General features: G+C 32.6%; 1 long non-coding RNA gene across 1 annotated transcript; it reads left to right on the top strand.

Moving 5' to 3' along the window:
* Positions 1-7,416: 7,416 nt before the first annotated feature.
* On the top strand, positions 7,417-8,962 carry LOC118488977. The gene is made up of 4 exons (XR_004885519.1): positions 7,417-7,702; positions 7,798-7,845; positions 8,023-8,118; positions 8,735-8,962. It is a non-coding gene; the product is annotated as an uncharacterized LOC118488977 (long non-coding RNA).
* Positions 8,963-20,151: the final 11,189 nt, after the last annotated feature.

Raw genomic sequence — 20,151 nt, 5'->3', positions numbered from 1 at the left:
AAAAAGTAAAATTTTAAAACATGTTAATAAATATGATGTATGATTTTTTAAAAATTAAAATAAAATGAAACCAAGTAATTTAAAATAATAATGTTTTGACACCTATAAATTCCATTTTTTTATATATGAACATAAGTTTTAATTTAGTAAGTTGTGTGGAAATATAAGTCGACATCTCCGTTGTTAAAAATGTTCCAATGAAATGTTTGTTTAGAGTATGAAATAACAAAAATTAATGTTAATCTAAATTAAAATAATAAAAATAAGTAAATAAATAACAAACTAAGTAATTTGACATGAAAAATGTAAAAATAAGTAAATAAATAACAACCAAAACTATTGCACTGTATTACATAATTATCAAGTCTTTCTAACAGCGCACTGTATTGAAAGTCTAAAAATAAATCATCTTGAAAAACTCAAATCAAACCTCGGGTTGCTACACTCGGTCCACGCCTTCGCCAAAAAAAAAATATATGTTTATTGAATTTTTCCTCTCTTTAACCGTACACGCTCATCACACATAATTTTTTTTACTTTTACTTTTCAAATCATATGGCTAGAGCTTCAGTCAACCCTATCTTGAGAAGTTTGAATGCATGTAAAGTTACAAGTTCCCAACAATGCATATTCACATGACCTACAAAAACACAAAAAGCATAAAGGCATCTTTTACTTATTATGAATCTGGTTCACCACTAACATGTGAACCAACCTCTTGTTCAACTTTTACTGTCTTAATGCTAGAATCTCCCCACAACCAAAAAAATGCAACTTAATTAAAAAAAATATATTATCATATCATTCATCAAATCAAACAATAGTACCAAGATATCAACACATACCGTACAACATTTCAAAAAAAAAAAAAAAAAACCAGTTGCAAGTATTCAAGTAATCTAGTTTGAATGTGGATAAATTACATGAAGAGAAGAAATATTCATCAATTAGGTTAACGTAAAGTGCTACTTAATTAAAAAAATGATTAAAAAGATTAAGATTATTAAGATTAAAGGTTTAAGAATAAATTTATCATGAATATAACTATTATAACTTAAATATATATGTTTTATAATTGTAAAAATAAGATATCGATTATTTAATTGTTGCTGGCTATAGCTTTGGACTAAGGGGGCCAGCCCAAATGTATATAAAAAATAAGCAATACTCATATACACTGTCATCTATTTAAAACCCAACCAATTCCTATAATATTGGGTTGGGCCAAAAATGTATTTATTTCAAGAGCTAATTACTGTTTTCGTCCCTGTGGTTTGTCAAAAATCACTATTTCAGTCCATTAGTTTAAAAATTGCGATTTCAGTCCCTGTGGTTTCACTTTCGTAACCATTTTAGTCCACCTTGTAACCATTTCAGTCCCTGTACTTAACAAAATAATGGATTGAAATGGTTACAAAAGTGAAACCACAGGGACTGAAATGGTTACAAAAGTGAAAGCTCAGGGACTGAAATCGCAATTTTTAAACTAATGGACCGAAATAGTGATTTTTGACAAACCACAGGGACGAAAACAGTAATTAACTCTAATTTCAAAAACTAAATTCTAAAAAATGTTAAATAGTGCTTTTTTTAGATATGATCCATTTTTGTACTTTTTTTAAGCGTTTATATCTATCCATATACAAGTTTCTATACAATCAATCAAATATAACTCTAGTAGTGAAAGTAATGAAAATATAAGACAGTAAAAGGAAAAAGAGAACCGGGCTACTTATTTAACATGGACTAATTAGCAGTGAATTAGGCCTCATGCCGGATTACGTATGTATCAAAAACACTTCCGAGATATTGTATTCCGATGCTGTCTAACTAAAAGCTTATGCAAATTACAAAATCTAAACCCATGAACACCCCTTATCTATTCTGACAGAAATATAGCAAGTTTAGACAAATGCACACTTTACATTGTCAGATTACCTCAGCCTAAAACAACTGTGAACAATGCAACAAACCACACGACTTTGAAACATAATTAAACCAAACCTGAAGCCTGTGTACCGCACAAGCAGTGGTTAGTCAGCAGCACTTGGTTCACCTAATGAGAAATTACTCCCCAATCGGTTTCCTCTTTCTACCAAGAACAGAAGCTTTCTGAAATCTCGGTCTACCTATTCGCTCGGCTTTAAACGCTGCAAATGATGACTTAGCAGCTTCATACACTTCAAAACCAAGAAAGGTACAAAATTTTAAGTCGTTTATATTGTTATGTTTAAAAATAAGAAGCAAAAATTGGGTCACATTTTGTTTCCCCTTTCGTTACTAATGAGTGCAGATGCTAATGTATGTGCCTTGATCAACTCAAAAAAAAAAAAAAAAAAAAAAAAAAAACTTAACCATCTTATTCTTTGGCCTCAATCTCCTCAATTTCTCCCCCAAATCCCCATAACTAATACAATCGACGAAAAATAATAATCGTTTTCGAAGGCCCACCAAGTGAACGGTTTTTTTTTATGTATATAATAAATTTATCCTACTATATCATGAAGATGCATCAACAAATCATATATGAAGCTTTCAATATTTCATAAATATGTATTTATGTATATATAAACAGTTTTTCAATGCAGCGACATGATTTGCACAATAATCTGTTGGCCTGTGTTAATTTAGCATGTATTTTCTTAATTTCTTGTATAGATTTGCACAGTTCTTTATCAAACCACTGATGACATCTGATGCAACTACAAGGGAAATAAAAGCTGTTGACTCTGGTTAGCATCAATTTAATGGGTTTGGTGTATAGTTAATGTATATTTTCATTGATAGTCTTATTCACACCCTCCTTCAGCTCGTTTTATACAGAGCATCAGCAGAATTTACTCTCTGATGCATGGAGAATAAATCAGGCAATGTTGTTTTCACATATCAGTGCTATATTATAAGTTCTATGTGTAGAGAGATCAGAAGCTCTAATGTTTTTTGGCTGGAGCGCTAAAACAAAAGAAAGAAGGTTTGACTACTCACCAAAACAGATGTTTTGACTCAAAATTAAAACAAAAGTAAGTCTGATTATTTGACTCCACAAAAATAAGGTTTGAGTCACGAACATGGGGTCTATTTTTACAGTCTATGTTAAAAAGTAAAATGGTTCAGAATGTTTTTCAGATTTCACCAAAATGGGTTTAGTTTGTAACATGTGCACAGATTTTGTACACCTCTATTGGTAGGTTATCTTTATGCATTACAACTTTTCCGTTGTTATGATTCTTTGCATTTCCCTTTTGTAAGCAAACAGGTAAAAGGTTTTCCATTTCAAGCAATAAAATTCAAAAAACAATTCCACAACCTTGTTTACTTTATTCTCCATTTATATGACTCTGATTACCAACAAATATAACATAACAAAAGTAATTTAACTAAATTTAAACCAAAAACACAAAAGTTAAATAGCGTGGTTTGGTTAAAGTCGTTTGGAAAAAAAAGTAAATATGAAGAATATCTTTACTTGATTGAAGAACTTGAATAATTTCTTATACACATGAGTTATGTTGTGATTAAAGCTCACAAATATGAAACTCTACAATGAACCTGTTTACCGATTAAAAGTTCAATATGATGCATACAATGCTGATTGTATTCAAATTACTCAAATAATCCTAACACCCTCTTGAAAAAACAACCTCTAGGTTTTGTTTAATCGTGTCTAGCATGCTGAAAACGATCATCACCATTAAAGTTTAAATAAAATCGAAGGGTTTATATAAACCTAGTCCATATCAATAAATGCAAAAGATATAAGTACGACATAATGATCTTTTATCTCAAAAGGTTTTTGAATTAACCTTATGTGTAACAGAAACACATTCCAGACCCAAAAAGAACCCTAATCTAAAATGAATTCCTAAAGAAAACACTAATCTGTAAAAAAATCGAATTAGTAAAATTACACTTCAAAAAACCCCCAATTTGGTTCTTCAAGAAGAAAAAAAATCCCCAAGAACATATAATTAAACCAAACCAGCACCCATTACTACGCTACTGGAAAAATGCAATTAATTCGCATGACCAAAATAAAAACCCACGACCAAAACACAATAAAGATTAAGGATTTGTCTGACCTTATGGTTTTAGATGCCGCCGTTCACAGACCAGGAAATCAGGTCTTTCGCCGTTCACAGACCAGGAAATAACAACCACCGTCAAACATCATAAATCCCTATATTGGAGCTGAATATTCAAGAAATTGGAAGAAAGAAACGATTCTAAAGGGGTCGGTTCTTACCATATTTGTGGGAAAACTTGTTTAAGCCCTAGATTGTGATTAGGGTTTGCGATGAAGGTGAAGACTTGAAAAAAAAGTAGATCTTTGATGTAGAAGATGACATTTTACAATAGATTGAGAATAGAGGAGAGAACAAACATTTTGAAACAGCAGAAATTTGGGGGAAATGAGATTAGGGTTAGGAAGAATAAATGTAAAGGAAAAAAAACCCTGGTTTAGCAATAAGGAGGAGGCGTGGATAGGCTGAGGGATGAACACGATAGCAAATGGAATGAGGGATTGACACCTGTCTAAGATGAATGTGGAGGGGACATGTGTCCCAACCTTAGTTCTTTTATTATATATAGAGATATGTAAATTGTAAAAAGTAAACCTAGTAAATAGAATTAATAAAACTAAAGAACCTTGAACAAATATTCATAATGATGAGAAATTTGATATGCATGATGAAGGAATTAACTTTTATGACATGTTTTATAAAAACATTTGCCAAAAGAGAATTACACCCCCAGAACTTGTGATTCTGTTTTGACGCTCAAGTTACTTACAAACAAAACGAGAGGTAAATGAAGTTAGGATTTAAGAGCGTAGATATGAAGTAATCTTGACCACGTAAAACTTTTTAAAAAAGTGATCTCGCCTTGTATTTTAGCGCTTCATTCCAATCCATTTGTGTATATTTGTTAACCTCAACTCTTATGTCACTTAAGTTTAGTAACATATCATTTCATGTAATGTCATGTGTATTTCAGGGTTGACAAGTCGAGTAAACTATATATTTACGTATGAGAAAAAACCTCTTGTAAGAATAAAACCCAAGACTTAATAGTCCCTAAGTCTTATTCTGTCCCCAATATTTCACTAGGCTATGATGTCATAGGCTGATATATTAACTATTAAGTGATAGCTTAGAAACCAAAGATGTAATATACGGTCTATATAAACCACCATGTTACATGTTTTCACCTAAACTATCATATCACATAATTGGTCCAAAAGTAACACAGGGCTATGGTCACAACTACTTCCATACTTCGTTATTCCTCATAAATGCCAAAATAGTTGCCGACTTTATCCCACTTTTGTTATTTTACTCAAAAAATGAAATCTTTTGTATCTGGGTACCTAAGTTTCATTTTTGTTGTCATTTTCATTCAATTGACAAACTAGTTTAGACTTTTTTCTTTACTTCTCTTTTTTTTTTTTTTGGTTGTTTTACTCATTTAAATGAATGATGCGATCATCATTTTATGTCATAATATATTTCAATTAAATGAGACAAACAGTAAAAAAGGGAGTAGTTAATAAAAACTTCTAACCCAGTTTGTTAATTGGATGAAAATGACAATAAAAATAAAACCTCAGGAACTCATATACACAAAGTTTCATTTTTGAGTGAAGTGGCTTAAAGTCATGGTCCATTTCGCCATTTTACTCTACTTTCTTTATTTTATAAATCAAACTTATTCCTTTATTCTTTCTTGTATCAATTAGCTTATTGCAAAGTTTTTTTTGTTCAATAATAATATAAAATATCGTTGAAAATGAATTTATATGGGGTGTCGTTTTTCACCAACGATAGTGCATTGTGTACTTATCTTGATTCGAATTTGTATATATTCATACGTGTCATTGTAATTTTACAAGATTCCTCGAAATGACACTTTGCTTGACAATGAGACCTTGACACAATTCAATTTCCACTTCACAAATGGTCAACCATTGATAATAGTGGGTTTATACAATGGTTGTAAGTTGATATTATGATAAGTTTTTAAATACAAAAAAACATGAGATATTGGTTTTTAATAATGTCTTCATATGGTAGTGATGTTTTAAACGTATTTTTTATTTTATGGTTTTTGTTGGATGTGCACAACTTTTCCCTGTTAAATTTGTCACGTCATTACTACACCTTTTTTTTTTTCCGTATAAGAGTGCGTTTGGTACACAAGACTTACGTTTAGCCTCAATTTTATAGAGACAAAAAACAAATATCTTTTTGTTATATTTATTCATATATGTACAATTATTATTATTATTATGGTTTGAGTTAATTGCTCGGATGGTCTCTGTGGTTTCAAGTTTTTTCACGTTTAGTTCCCACCTTTTGAAAATAGCAGGTATGCTCCCTATGGTTTGTCATTTTGTTACTCGGATAGTCCCTGAGTAGATGTCAGTTAGTTTGAAAATAGCAGGTATGCTCCCTATGATTTATCATTTTGTTACTCGGATAGTCCCCAGAGTAAATGTTAGGGGACTATCCGAGTAACAAAATTACATACCATAGGGAGCATACATGCTATTTTTAAAAGATGGGGACTAAACGTGAAAAAACGTGAAACCACAGGGACCATCCGAGCAATTAACTCTTATTGTTAGTTATGTGTACAAAATAATTTAAAAAATCTTTAAGAGTTTAAAGATGCACGAGCTCGCCTGTTGATCTACGAGCTATAACAAGTTTTTTTCTGAGTTAACTTTGAGCTTAAACTTCGTGTCATTAAGGTTATGTGTAATGTTTTCAACCGTTTTAACTGTCACATTAAAAGGTGACTGTCACATCGTTGTCACGTAATCATGAGCTCTAACTCACTTTTTCTCTCACATTTAGTGTGTAATGGTTTCACAAGTCTTCATTACACATTACCTATTAAAATAATATATAAATGAAAATAAATAATAAAAAAGTGGATTACGTGCGACAAAATGATTAAAGTGAAAACAGGTTACCCTTACACAATTTTTTTTCTTATTGGCCCACTCAGGTAATTTCCATCTTCACGATGTGTTGCAACGTGAAGCAAATGACGTTCGAAACTCTAACGCCCCCTTTAGCTTTGGGTTGGAGAGGTGTTTCACAAGGGGTCATGTCCAAATTAGCAAGGACGTAACACCACTACACATAGTCCAAAAGTTTTTGAGCTGAGAAAAAATGACTCGTTTAGTCTTAAACTTAAGGTAAATCCGACTCGGCCATCTTGTTAAATCAGCCAGAAATAGAATCTTAAACTCAAGTTAAATCCGACTCGACCATCTTGTTAAATCAGCCAGAAATGGAAAATCTAAAGGTATGTTGTTTCGACTATGAAAACAATCTATCTATTATACTAAAGCAAAATAAAGGTTGACTATTTGACCATGATGTGGCAACTCTCTTTGGCCAGATAATTGTGAAAAATGGGCGCCATTCTCTCATCTATCTCTCATCCTTCCTTCCTACGCTCACTTTTTTGAAACCGCCTCTTCAATTTGGAAACCTAATAAATTCTCTCAATCAATTAGTTGAAATCATTCTCCAATTTGCCAAATTGATTTCTCTTCACATTCACACAGCTTCTCAAAACATCACACATTCAATTTTACAAACCCTAAATCTCATCTACGGCTTCATCTCTAGCAGCGATTGTTCCAGGCCCTAGAAATCCCTAAATCTCAAGCATTCAAACTCTTATCTAGGTATGTTTTCTTTTATTTTTATGATGTAATTTGATAACGTTTGATTTTTTAGCTTTAATCAATGTTTAATATGTTAATCATTGATATTGATATAGATATAGAGTTGTCGAATCGGTTTTGATTTTGTCGCTCAATCGAACAAGGTAATATTTCTGAAAGAGATTCGATTTTCAAATGGGTTATGTGTCTAATTTTCAAGGGTTAAACGAGAATTGAGTCAGTTTGAAACCCTAGATCGATTTTCAAATCAGTTTTGAGTCAGCAAGTAACTGCCAACAAGTTTGATTTGAAGTTCTGGTTATTAATTGGGCGTTTGGTAGGTTCAATCGAATATTATGATTATGAAGACGAAAACAAAGAAGATTATGAAGGGGAAGGAGTCAAGAAGTTGATTTCGTCAGAGAAAATGTAACAAGGTAACTCACCGGATTCCTCTCTGTCGTTTCATTTCTACAATTAATTCTTCAATCGGTACATCTTTCAACATAATCCATCATATATTCTACTTATTAGTATAGTTTATTCCGTTAATCTCATGTATTCTATATGTTTTTCTTTGTAATAATCAAAAGCCCTAAAACTTTCGGGAGAAAGTGTTCTTTGTTTCGAAATTTATATATCGTTTTCCAAAATTGATTTAGGTATTTTGTTTATTCTATTCATGTTTTTTGTTTTCGGTGTGTTATCAGTTGATGATTTCGTGGATTATGTATGTCTCAATTATCATTCGAAACAATTATCCCATCAGTCGTTTCAAGTAATCGTTATAGTTGTTATACATTATAGTGATGTATGATATGGTAGAGTTTTAATTGAGTAATTTATGATTTGTTTGCATCTATATACTTTAATATATATATATATATATCAAGTATTTTTATAAGAAATCTAATTACAAACAGTGGGGATTGAGAATATGATTACTGGTTGAATGTAGACAAGGTGTTTGATGAAATGTCTAAGTGAATGTCTGATGTTTGTTTGCTTGTGTTTAGTTTTGTTTGATTGTGTGTTATGGTTTTTTGTTTACAGAAAATGGAGAAGCTTTTATTGAATGCAGACCGGTTGTCGAAAAAGTCGATGATTGATGCGCTTAAACCATAGCAACTTTTTGCATTTGATTTCTTCAATATGTTATATAACTCCTGACTTTTTTAGACTAACAACTTTAGCTGAGTTTAGACTAACTTAAATTATGAAAAACTATGATGCAGAATATTGATCCTGCTAAAAGACCGGGTGCAGGACCTGGTGGTTATGAGTCACTAAAGAATCATCGTTCTTTTAAGGAGTTGATTGGCATAATATAAAGTCAAAGCTATACTTGTATTGGAGAAGCTATTTCTAAAGGCCAAAGAAGTAATTCTACCTTGATACATTATACATGTTATCATCCAACTTTCTACAGGCTCCCAATGCACCTCCGCATGTCCTGCGGACAAGAATGCAACTCCGAAATAACCGGGCCTGCGTGAGGAGTTTTTGCACCATTTAAAGGCAGTTTTTTTTTTTGCTGTGAAATGCACTTTTGTATAAAAAATGTGAAATTTTGACCTTTTAATGCACTTTTCACTTTTGTATAAAAAAACAGCCGCTACAGATTTTACTAAATATCGGCGAAATTGTCACTGGCCGAGATAATGCTGATATTACAAAACGATTTTTTGGGCTACCACCGATAACCGAGATATCGACGCTATAGCACCGCTACAACGCCGAGATTAACTGCATAGCCACTACTATGGATGTATGTCCTTTATCCCTTTTTTTCATTCATATTATTATTATTATTATTATTATTATTATTATTATTTATGTTTCTTAAATTCTTTTGATTTTTATTTATTTAGAATGCTAATGTATAACAGCATACAAATTGTTTGTGGACAACTGTGGACAACTGGGATGTAGAAGGATCTTTTAAGCCATTGAATTTATGAATCCAACAAGGCAAGCTTTTGTTCGATCCACTATTTGAAGGCATTTCGGGTATTGTTTTTTTTTTCCAACAAGGCAAGTTGTCACATATACTTATGTTTATTGGATCAAGCTTTATGTGGTTTTAGTTGACTGAATGTGTGCATCAACGAAAGCTTTTCACTGGATCCATAATTTAAGGTAATGTGGGAGAACGATAGTGATGATGATGTCTGACCATGCAGGGCATCAGCTTTAGTCTCTTTCTCTATTGCTTTCGCCGGAAGAAATCACGACTATTCCAGCGATGGTTTTTAGTGTGGATCAGAGCTGATGTATGATGGAAATGTGGCTAAGTCCTAGCGGTGGCAGTGGTTTCAAACAGAATGTTCCGACAACAGAGGTGTGTACCTGGTCGCCGTTCTCGAATAGGTTGTCGCTGAGGTAAGTTTGGTCGTTGTTTTTTCTGAAGATGGGTTTGCTGTTTTGCTTTAGGGTTTTCTCAAATTATGTATTTGCCTATGATTCATTTACATGTACTTTTCAATCAAACGAAAGAAAAGAAAATAAATTGTTCATTAACTGTTATGATCATTTATACGCGCTTTTATTTTTATTTGTGTTTTTTTTCTTTTCGCAAATCCGATCGACTAACATTCATTTTCTTATCAAAAGTAGGAATCGAGTAGCATCGCAGGTTCATCTCCAATGATTAATCGATTTATGATAAGTAATATGTAGCAAACTTTGGTAAGAGAGTTTGAAACTAATTTGGATGATTTGGTATTCTATGGTTTGTGTTTAATTTAACTGATTTGTATTTTTTATTTTTTTTTTTTGTAGATTTTTGTTTCTGTAAGATGCAATGACAATTGTCGGAGGACGACCGACGAAAGACGGAGGCACAGACGTTGGTTATCAGCGATAATGAAGGTTATTAAACTCATCATGCTTATGGTTATTTGATTATTCAGGGTTAAAGATATCTATCTTTTATATTAAACTCATCACGCATGGTATGTTATGCAATTGGAAGCAGAATCTAAAAAGAATAAAAAACTGAAATCATGCCAAATGACGGTTTTAACACGATATGTTTTTTTAAAGGTTTAAGTCTGTCTCTTATTGTAGGCTTTAGTTGCTTATGTGCTTTTATGGGTGTTGGAGCAACATTCATGTCTGCTCAAATGGTAAAGCACCTTGGTATTTTAAAGGTAGGCTTCTTTTTTACTTATTGTATACTTATATTCCCAGGTCGTACATTGCTGAGGACATCCCAAATTCTAAACTAGAGGTAGCAAAACGGGTGGGTTTTGTATAGGTTCATCAAAATGGGTTGGGTCAGGTTGGGGCCATTGGGCTGACTTGCTGGCTCTTTTTTATTAACCCATTTTACCCTTTAGAGATAAAAATATAACTAAAATTGATCCATTTATTGAATCATTTCCTTAAAACAATATAATTGTGAAAGATGAAAATGCTACGAAGTTGTAATGAATTTCAAGTTGTAGGCTGGAGCAGCTGGATTCATATTGCAAGCTTCAGTTCTTACAAAGGCGGTCGGCGTCTATTGGAGTGGAGCTCTTACAAATCAGACCGCACTTCTGTTTTTTGTTGGTTTTATTGTAAGTCTACTTTTCTTATATCTACACGCACACAAAAACATATGGAATTTACAGCTAGCATAAAAGACAAGTTGGTTGTGTGCTGGGTAATGTGTCAAAACAAATTAGATTGACCTACCAACATTGTTTTTGTACTTTTTCTAATAACTGGTATTAATACATTAAATATAATACTAATGAAATTGTGATCTAGCTCTTAAACATTTCAATATAGGAGATTGTAAACACCTTTCCATCGGCTATTGACCCGTTTGACCTGTTATTAGTAATTTATATCCTTGGCCAGTTTTATATTAAGACCTTAAAATTGCCATCTCTAATGGAAGTTGTGATCTTTTTCGCATAAGAAAAAAAAGCCCATTAATTATGCTATCACTGTGTGACATTGGCATTTTAATAAGCTACCATTATCAAATCTCTAAAATGGTTATATATAAAAAAACAACAAATATACAGGTGTTATCAAGACTGGGACACATGTCGTATGAAGTAATCGGGTCACAGATTCTACAAACCGAGATCCCGCCTTCTAAAGCAAATCTTATCGGGGCAACCGAGGTTTCAATTGCCAGCTTAGCAGAGTCAATAATATTGGGTGTTGTTATAATTGCAAACGATGTATCACATTTTGGATTTTTGGCCACACTTTCCCTTATATCGGTGGTGGGTGCAGCATGGCTGTTTTGCCAGTGGTTGTTATAATTGCTAACGACGTATCACATTTTGGAATCTTTCTACTGCGTTTATCGGTATCGGGTTCATACTTGCTACATCGTGGAAGCTAACATGTAATACAGGCATTGCAATTTAAAAAATAAACTTTCAGGATTCTAGGGGTTCCAACATGTTTCTTATAACTTGCATTTTTGTTTTTTTAGTATTGGCTTTGGTTGTTGTTCCATTCATTTCAATTGGCAAGAGTATTGAAATTCTTATAGGCTGACTTTTTATGGTCAAACATATTAATATTCTAATACAAATTTGGGATAATTATTTTTAAAATTTTGAAGTGGTTGACAACTAGGTTGAATTATACATGAGTAAGCACTACAAAATCTAGATCTCTAATTTTAGTTTCATGAAGAAATCCAGTTTTCTTAGATCAGAATAGGTAAGAAGTTTGACCTAAAAAGTTCAAAGTGTACATGGTTTTTGGAATAGAAGACACATTCTGATTATTGATGGAATAAGTCCCTTTCCAATACTGCATATGTAGTTTTTGTTCTTTAATTTTATATTCAAATTAGCAAGAAGCTACACATATATAACATATCGGCCCGTTTACTCATGATGAACTTATCGAAGTTGATACGTATATAAAATACGAGATTACAAATATGGTGTATAAAGAAATTTTTAACGACTTGTGATGTTTTGTTGTTCTTTCTTTACTCTTCATTGTGATTTTATATTAACATAAGTAGCGGGATGTGTCTTTCATTCCAAAGACTATGTCAACATTGTTTGGTAATATAATTTATTAGTTCAACTATAAATAACTATTTTTAGTTAGTTAATTGCCGCTACATTTGTCAACTGTTGTGCCATTCGGTAGCGTCTTTCATTTAGGATGGGTGGTGTGGAATAAAGCCCCTATGGGCTTTAGCACGTCACGTCAACGCCAATTGCACAAGAGTCCCATTGTGAGATAAAACCCATGTCATAATTAGTATATCTGATGGGGGTTTGATGTAATGTTGTTTTTGGTGTAATATTGTGTGGTTTTTTTTGGTGTACTTTGTATGAATGTTGGGTTAAATGTTGTTTCCCAGTTTTGATGACTAATAGATTTGTTAGCATTTAAAAAAAAAAACCATATATTATATGGCTGACTAATAACTTCTAAATTTCTTTAACGAGTAGTAAGTTACAACATTTCATTCATTTCAAAAAATTATTTATAGACGTACACATGATAATTAATATGAAATGTAGTCGTTAATTAATTTTTATAACATATTATTTATCTTAATATTCGAACAAACCTGATAAAGTATTTACGTATTAAAGTATACATGTTTTGTTGTTTAGCCACCCGTGTATTACAAGGGGACTTAGACTAATATGCAAACTAAATAAAAATAAAATAATAAATTGCCATTAATAGTATTTAATGAAAAAAAATTAAGTGTTGCAAATGTGGATAATCCAATGTTGGTGCTTGTGGGGCCCATGGTGGAGAAATGGATAGGGATGAAGCCCAATCCGCAACCCATATCATATTCATTTCACAAGTCACACACGCCACCTCTCTCTGTCTTTCTAAGACCATGTGTAGTCATAAAGCCCTTTTAGGGGCGTTATGTGACATGTGGCATGCCACGTCACCCCGGGGGCTTTATGGGGCGTTATGAATTTTGAGGCCGTAGTCATAAAGCCCCTGTGTAATCATTACTCATTTTTTAATTTTTATTTTTTTAATTCATTTTGTAATTGTTTTAAAAATAAAATTCATTTCATTAAATAAAAAAAAGTACAATAAAATAAAAAAAACATAAAAAAAAAAATATAAAATCTGGAAATAATAAAAAACAGAAAAAAAAATAAAAAACAGAAAAAAAAATAAAAAACAGGAAGTAATAAAAAAACAGAAAATAAAACTGGAAATAATAAAAAAAAGAAAAAAGATAAAACAGAAAATAAAAACAGAAAATAAAAACAGAAAATAAAACAGAAAATAAAAACAAAAAATAAAAACAGAAAATAAAACAGAAAAAAAAAAAAACTGGAAATAAAAAAAACAGAAAAAAAATTCACACATTCCATTTCTTCACGCCGCTATCACCTTCGCGCCGTTCAAAAATGTGCACCCATAGCGCCGCCGGGGGCGGTGTGCATGGCGCCATGAAGGCGCTTTGATGATGGGTCGCGCCCCATTACATATGCCCTAACTATGTCTCCTTCTTTTCGGAACCTACCACCGATAAATGCGGCTCTTTAGATAAAGTAGGCCCCACCTTTCTCTAATAATCTAATTTACTTATTTACCTTCCTCATATTATTTACAAAAATATAATTAAATTAAAAAAGAAAAAAAATATTATTAAAAGTTGGGATATTTGATTTAATAACACAAAATTTCACCAATTTGTCGATAGCAGTCCTGATTTTTTATTTATATTACACTACTCTCAACTTTCAACTTATTGGCTGATATAACACTCAAACTAATTGAACCCTAACTCGGTTAGTTTTTTTGTTGAGGTGGCATCTGTGTAGTGAGGTGAAATTTGTTGATGACGTGGTAGTTGACGTGGCGTCCGACTTGACTTTTCTTAGACGTGGCAGCTGACGTGACATTCAAATTGGCTTTTTGATGACGTGGCAGCTGATGTATTAGAGTCGTGACAGCTGATGTTAGCAAACTGGGTTAGTGTTGAGTTAGTTTGAGAGTGTTATTGGCCAATAAGTTGAAAGTTGGAAGTGGTATGATATAAATCGAATGTTGAAGTACTATTAGTCAATTGGTGAAAGTTATGGTTATTTAAATCTAATATTACATAAAAATAAAAACTTTAATATATGAAATTTACTGATCAAAACTTGTGAAAATTTTGTGTATGAAAGTTTATATTATTATGGATGTATAAGTAAGAGTTTATATGTAATAAATTAAAGTCCCAAATATGGTTTGATTTTATCCACTTTTCTTCAACTTATAATTAACATCTTCATTTATTAAAACGAAAATAGTAAGCCTTACGTTGATAATTTGACATTTTAAAAGTTTGACATTTGGAAACGAATTAATTGTCATATTAGAAAATTAAAACATCAATTTCTCTGTTGTTATAACGGGTGCTTAAGTTAAAGAGACGTAAACAAGACAAGTCACTTGTGAGTCATCTAAAACCGACTTATTAAAAATTTGAACCAAATTAAACTACCCGGGCCCGAGCTCAATCTTATACATTTTGTATCGACCTATTTACGCTTGTAAATTTAACGAGCCAACCAAAAATTGTTGTATTAAATTTAATTTATATTATAGCATAGACTACTATATTACAATTTTATAAAAGTAAAAAGAGTAAATTGCCAAATTCGTCCTTAAGGTTTTGGCAGGTTTGACAATTTCACTCAAAACAACTTTTTTTGTACACAGTACCCTTCATTTTTGGGATTTTGTCATTTTCATTCAAACGTCTGATTTGATTATTTTTCTGTCAGATATTTGAATAAAAATGACAAAAAATCTCAAACCTCAGGACGATTTTGGCAACAAAAAAAAAATTAGACAACAAGATGAAAATGACAAAAATCTCAAAAGTGAAGATAAATACGGTACGCTGGTACGGTATAAAAAAATTGTTTTGAATGAAACTAGCAAAATACCCGAACATGAGTGAAGGTTTTGGCAATTTAATTAAATAAAAATATCAAAATTATAATTATATCCACAGCGTACAACTAACTTTGGTTTTGATAAGATAACATATTCCTCCTAACCAGGGCCCACTTCCAGTTGTTACTCACATGTCTATCACGTGTCGTGTACTGACGTGGAAGACCCCTTCTCCTCAGAACCCTACTCACTGACTCACAATACATCACTGTTTTCGTTTAGTTAACATTCGCCCCCTAAAGTTTCAACTATTTATCACTTTTGAACCAAAGTTATCATCATATCATATATTCATATACCAGATAAAGTCCAATACATTTAAGAGTAAGTGAGTAGCTAAATTCTGTTTTGATCGGTTTATATTAGGAATAATTAAATACGCGTAATACCATAGAATTGAATACTATGGTTCGAAAATAAGTTACGAGGATAAGCAACTCCCACGAACACGATTAGTTTGAGCAAACGCACGAGCAACTGTTTTTTTATTAAACTTTGATAGACGAATATAAAGAAAAAGACTTCGACTTAAATACTTAGAACAAATATAGACAAGGGGGGATAGTTTAGTCTTTTATTATGTAACACCTTTTACAAGCAAACCTACTTGAATACGAAACTATAAATTCGAATTTCAAACCGTCAAGATGATCTAACTCTATATCATATTCTAATGCGACTTGGACTCGAAAACATGACTCGCAAGTTAACACATTCAATAACTCTGGCTTGGGCCCAATCGCATCCTTTTGCTCCATCAGCGTCGCCTCAAGCCCCATCCCATCCTTGGGTGATCAACAGTGACCGAGTGAATGCTCACTTGCCAATCGTCAACAACACCCGAGTTATTGTTGTGAATTTTCTTGCTTATATGATTCACAATGACCATATTTAATAATCGCCTACAGTTTTAACCGTCAATTCACACTCTTTCGCGAAGAGTTATGATGTTTTAACTTAGACGTTGTAATAGTTTTATGCCTTTATGAAAGGTTTTAGTTTGTTTATGTAATATTTTATGGTACGTTTTCATATAAATAAAATACGTGTGTTTTTTATGTTTAAATTATTCAAAAAAAGTTTTAAAAAATCCCACCAAAATACATTAATATCGTCCATCACGTTATAGCCTAATGACATATTGTGAAGTGTGATAAGGTTTAGGGACCATTAGGTCATGGGTTCGATTCTCACAAATGTTTTTTTTCATATTTATTAGGTTTCCTTCTGAATTGATATACATACATTATTGCCTAGTGAAGATGAATATGATTAGATGATTACGTTAGTGGCACGATAATACTTCAGTGATCCGTTAGCAATCTAAATTTATCGTTAAAATAATCGGTTATTTTTAAAAAAAGAAAGGGAGTGTTTGGATATTCTTCAAAATATGAAGGGATAATCTTTGAGTTCTACAAATCTGACAAGGTATCCTAAAAGTTGACTTGAAACGACTTTCACATGACGTGTCATGATTTGATTCGTTCTATATGGACCCACTAACTGTGAGGCTGTGAGGTCCGGTGGCTCAGTTAGTGGTGGGACACGTGGATATTGTGAAGTAATTAATGTCCGTACAAAATGAGGTGGGTGGATGTGGAAAACGGTCTCAACCATGGCCCAAGACCTGCTCCTTTCTTCGTTATCCTGTTTTGGTAAGATGTAAATTGCCCCCCAATTTAATTATATTTACACTTATGCCATTAGATGTAGAGTTTTGGGTGCAATTTTTCTACTTATTATTTTAAATTTACTAATAATTTTCGTTGTAACTATTTTTTTTATTTATGTGTTTGTATAAATTCAGGTTAGTTTATATTTTGACTTAACTTATTCTACGAAAACGAGTCTGATAAATATTATACGTTTTCGTGTTTATCTTTATTTGCATTTTCTGTTGGTTTACGTTTTGACGTAAATTTTGTTCGGAAACGAATTGAGTCAAATGTCACATGTCCTCGATTGACACAAACGGTATAAATTCGAGTTACTTTATATTTTGACACTGTTGGATATAATTACTAGTTATTTCATAAAAATGATTTAACTGCGTTCCTGGGTTGGAGATTCAAACGGGTTGGTTTTATTTTTTCGGCTTTGAAATTTAAAACCAACTGATTACCTTTTATTATTTATATATATTTATTTTTTATTTTTTTAATATATGTGTTATAATCATGAATCACCTTTGTGATTCTATGGTTTCAACACGAATTAATGATATTGAAAATAAATAAAAAATCTGGTCCAAAAACCATTAAAAGGAAATCCTTAAAATGGGAAACCGGCCGGTCCTATTGAACCACGCAACCCAATCGTTTGGTTTTTTTATTTATTTTTTAACGGTAATGTTCATTAAACAAACGTCAACCTGGAACAGGCCGACAAGCAACAAACAAACAAGGCTATTACATTTAGTTTTTTGTTTGGTTCGTCATTCGTTGAGAGTGTAGTTAGTGTTTTGGCTCATAAATTTGTTTAGTATTAGTGCTCTAGTGGTACCCAGCTGACTTTCTATATGAGAGGTTGCCTGTTGAGTCTCGTTCATGACACATGCTAGCGTGAACCAAATGTTTTGTCACAGTGAGCTTCGGGCGATTGGGTTCCTCTAGAATTGGTGACAGGCCGGATTACCAGTGTTATCTGTGATCATGGACGTGAATTGTCTCTTGCCTATGAGTGTACTCAGATGATCAGTCTTCGTTCAAAAATAGTTTTTGTTTAATACTGTTCAAAGTGTGTATCGAACACCTCAATCTACAAATATGTTAGACCAAATCAAAATGCATTCATACTTTACAAATTTTTTATGTGAATTATTACTATTTTTTAACTAAACATTATTTTATCCTTCTTTGACTCACCTTTTATACGCGGATGATTGTGTTATCATGGGCGAATGGAGTTGTAGTAATATTACTAATGTCGCTCGCCTTCTAAGGTTTTTTACATTGTCTCTTGCCTCAAAATTAATTTAAGGAAGTCCAATTTATTTGGAGTGGGTCTAAGCTCCGGGGAAGTGTCCGATATGGCTTGAACCCTCAATTGTAGCATTGGTGAGTTCCTGTTTGTGCATCTCGGCGTGCTTGTGGGTGCTAAGATGCATAGATTGGATAGTTGGAAATCGGTGTTTGAGATCTTTCAATCTCGCTTGGCCATGTGGAAGTCCTCCACGTTGTCGATTGGAGGAAGTGTTACTTTTATTAAGTCGGTCCTTGAAAGTATTCCTACGTATTTCCTTTCCTTATTTAAGGCTCCGGTTGGGGTGCTTAAAGGTCTCAAAAAAATCATTAAAAGGATTCTTTGGGGAGGTACGAATGCTGTGACAACCCTCGTATTTGCATGTATCCGTACGATTATTTAATGATAATTAAAGTGCTTAGTGACGGTGTTGAATTACTTAACTGTTTCCTGTTACTGTGTCATACTTACATGTGCGTGTTAGCATACTAGTAGTATGCAGAAAACTTGACTAAATAGTCCTGAATATTTTCCTAAGTGTTAGGAATTAATTATGTTACAAAAATATACCTATAAGACACCTTACGGAACAATTAAACAAATTAACGAAACAGTATCCGACCGAACAACCGGACATTACCCGGGACACCGGAATTTTGTCAGAAATATTATTTTATTATTCTTAAATAATTATGGTCTCAAAAATTCCCCACACACTATAGAAATATGTCATACACTCACCATTCTAGAACATACCCTTAACCTCCTAATTATTTACCCACTAACACTCAAATTTTACAATTTACCCCCCCCCCCATCTGATTTTCGGTCCTAGGTGGACCCCACAAAGATCACCATGATTACCCCCATATATTTTGTTTAGATCTTCTTTGATTGTTGCTTGCAAGTATGAACAAAATAATTAGGGAATCTCTTATATGTATGGCCAATACCTCTTACAAGATCATTGGTAATCTTTCACCTCTCTCATCACTCTCCTCTCTCTCTCTCATTTTCGGTCACACCATAACCGAACCCACCACCACCCCTCAACATCTTCATCTCCTCCAACATCAAGTGCCATTCAAAGCTTCAAAGTTGATCCATGGAGGTTGCAAGTTGAAGGACTTTCTAAGGAGCTTCTTTCACTTGCTTTTCACCATCACCTTCTCCATCTTCTTCACTAAGAATCATCCCTAGCTTTAAGCTAGTAGTAAGTTCCTTATGTCACCTTTGTACATCTTGTTTCATGATTAAAAGATGTAATATGTTAAATCTACAAGAACACTAAAAAGGGTTTAAACAAGAAGATGAAACATGATGTATTTATGTTAGTATGATGTTATCTTGAGATGTTACTGATTTCTTGCTGATTCTTGCTGAGTTACTTGTTAATATTGATGTTTGATGTTGTTGTAATCGCTAAACATGTTAACGGAATCAATCGAACATGCACTAGAAAGTTAAAAGCTGAAACAGAATGCTGGTTGGTTTTTACAGCCAACTTCAGTTGGCTGTAACCAGACCATAACTTAACGAAAAATGTATTTTCTGAAGCCTGGACTTATCTATTATGAAATACGGTTCTAATGGCACTG

Source organism: Helianthus annuus, chromosome 17 (genome assembly GCF_002127325.2).
Source record: "Helianthus annuus cultivar XRQ/B chromosome 17, HanXRQr2.0-SUNRISE, whole genome shotgun sequence".
In the NCBI taxonomy this organism is placed as follows: domain Eukaryota; kingdom Viridiplantae; phylum Streptophyta; class Magnoliopsida; order Asterales; family Asteraceae; genus Helianthus; species Helianthus annuus.
Note: the sequence above shows the minus strand (reverse complement) of the source record. Positions and strands in the feature narration are given on the sequence as shown.